The sequence below is a fragment of the Pinus tabuliformis genome, chromosome 5_1 (assembly GCF_031772625.1).
Source record: "Pinus tabuliformis cultivar Carrire ecotype Pingquan chromosome 5_1, CPIR1, whole genome shotgun sequence".
Lineage (NCBI taxonomy): Eukaryota > Viridiplantae > Streptophyta > Pinopsida > Pinales > Pinaceae > Pinus > Pinus tabuliformis.
The window spans coordinates 763281885-763284930 of record NC_142305.1 but is presented as its reverse complement, the minus strand read 5'-3'; positions in this window follow the sequence as shown (position 1 = coordinate 763284930).

Sequence of the window (3046 nt, the reverse complement as noted above, 5' to 3'; positions counted from 1 at the left end):
CTATTACCTTAGTCGCAATCTCTTGGATACAGAAACTCGCTACGCGTATGTCGAGAAGTTGGCATTGGCAGCTGTCTGCGCCGTCCAACGATTCCGGCACTATATCCTGTTGCGCACTACGACCGTGATTTCCGACTGCAACCCTATGACCTACATCTTGTCGCGTCAGCTGCTGGGGGGCAAGTACTCGAAATGGATTGTCATCCTACAAGAGTTTGACTTGGAATTTACTGCTGCCAAGTCTAAGAAATCTCTGGTCTTTGCAGAACTGCTCTGTTCTTTGCCATCCCCTTCTGTACCATCCCGTTCGGAAGAGCATATCCCGGATGAAACATTGTTTCTAATCAGCACCCTCGACCCTTGGTATGGGGACATCATAGTATATTTGCAGACGTCTTCTTTCCGTCCTGATGTATCGAAAGACGCTCGACGAAGGATTCGTCACCAATCTCAACCCTATCGCATTATTGGCGATACCCTGTACCGCCTCGGCGTTGATTCTGTTCTCCGCCGATGCTTGACTCTCGAGGAGGCTGAGCGGGTATTGAATGACTGCCACTCCGGTGCTTGTGGCGGCCATATGTCCGGATATGCCACCGCCCAGAAAATCCTCCGTGCTGGTTATTTCTGGCCTTCTATTTTCAAGGATTGCATTCTTGCCGTCCGCGCATGTCATGAATGTCAGGTCTACCACCGGAAAATGCGTGCACCTCCTGCACCACTACACCCTGTTGTTACCGTAGGTCCATTTGCCAAATGGGGCATCGATTATACGTCTTGTAACCCTCGTTCGGCCGGGGGGCATGGATATATCATCGTTGCCGTGGATTACTTCACCAAATGGGCCGAAGCGATGCCTACATTGAACGAAGACGGTTACACAGCGGCGCAGTTTTTGTTTAATCATGTCATTACTCGGTTCGGAGTCCCCCAGGCTATTGTCACAGATCACGGAAAACATTTCCGTAATCACATGATGACGGAACTAACGACCCAGCTAGGCTTGCGTCAAGATAGCTCGACGCCGTATTACCCTCAATCCAACGGCCAAGTTGAAGCCGTGAACAAAGTTTTGATCACAATGCTCCAACGTACCGTGAATATGCACAAGTCTAACTGGCATCTGATGCTGTTCCCTGCCTTGTGGGCTTACCGGACCTCTGTGAAGGACGCCACCGGTTTCACTCCTTTTCAGCTTGTTTATGGACTGGAGGCCACCCTTCCTGTTGAGTGTGAGATTCCTTCGTTAAAATTAGCTGTCGAGTTGCTTCCCAACACCACTCCGGTGGAGGAACGACTTCTCTATTTAGAAAGGCTAGACGAGACCCGTCGCTTAGCCTCTCTAGCTATTGAAGCGCAAAAGAAGAGGGTTAAGGCTCACTTCGACAATACCATTCAACCTCGTTCCTTTGTTGAGGGAGATTTAGTACTGCTCTATGATCAAGCTAAGGATAAGTTGGGGGCAGGTAAACTCGAATCCATGTGGCTAGGCCCCTACATCGTGAAGAGAGTTTTGCAAAAGGGGGCATATGAGCTGATCGATTACGAAGGAAATCCTCTTGACAAGCCCCGCAACGGGCTTTATTTGAAAAAATATTATGCATGATCTCGTGCACCTAGTTTGTACATACGTGTGTTCTTAGCAAGTGTGTCATGTGTGCATGATTTCTTGTTTTGCTTTGGTGTGAAGGCGTGTTTGCCTCTTATTTTGTTTTCTGCTTCTTGTGTAGATGTCTAGTACACCTTACGTTGGCTTCGCCGATGGCGCCTGCCGTAGTACTTGCAATTTTTCTTCTGCGGCGTGGGCGATCTACGATCCTCACGGCGAGTTGCTAGATCTTCAAGGCGTGTGCTTGGGCCGTACCACCAACAATGTTGCCGAATACAGTGTTGTAATTGAATTACTAGCCGAAGCAGTTGATCTTGGCATCCGTGCTTTGGTGGTAAACCTGGACTCTCAACTTGTTGTCCATCAACTCAACGGGCGATATTCCGTCAGAGACCAACGCATTCTAAGGTTGTATTTACGTGTGAGATTGTTAGAAAGGAATTTTGATTACATCACATATCAACACATTCCGAGACGATTAAATACGTTAACTGATGCATTGGCAAACCATGTGTTGGATAGGCATTTGCGTAATAGATAAACATCATACAAGAAGACATAGAAAGCATAATAAGACCATAGAATAAGCATATGTAAATAATTTCTTTTTCAAGCATAGTTTGCATGTGTGCCTGCATATGTGCTTTTAAGCTTGCATAAAAATTAAAATACATGGGTCGTGTGTTGTGCAACTGATACATAGATCACATTTGTATTAAACATTTGCATAAACATATTAAAAAACATCATCACATGTGAAACGATCCATCCAAAAACATATATATATATATATATATATCGTGTGGCGCACTAAGGCGCTCAAAAATAAGTGTATATGTCCAAAAATAAAGCCGGTGTCCTCAGTACATCCGAGACATATGTCTCTCAAAACATCAGTGGAAGTAAAACCTAGGTGACTACTGTGCTAGGTTATGCTCTCTATAGCATACAGCTGCCCGTGCCACCCGCCTCAAAAGGCGGTGCATCCTGGGTTCCACCCCCACTGTGTGGATCTGATGAGCTATGGGGACCTCCTTGACCCCCTGGTAATCTGGTACCCCCTCCAGCAAACCCTCAAGGTTGCGAGCTACAGTCTCCGTCGTGTCAACTCCTGGAGGAACTAGGGCCAGGGCTCTAGCTCCTTGCCCCTCTCTCCGTGCCATTGGGGCTAGGCCAATGGGTCTCACGGGTCCCACATCTGCACACCGTGACATTTATCAAGACATGTACATAAAAAATCAAAAACATCAAAAAATATTAAAAAGAGATCAAGTGTCATACCTCCATCGTCCCAGTGCTCTCCTGCGGGCAGTGGCATGTCCGGATCGTTGCGAAAATCCATACCGGCATATGGCCAGTCCTCTACGATAATAACCTGCCGATCCAGCCACTCTCGGAAATACACTCCCCAGGCCACTGGGCGGCCTCCACCTCCAC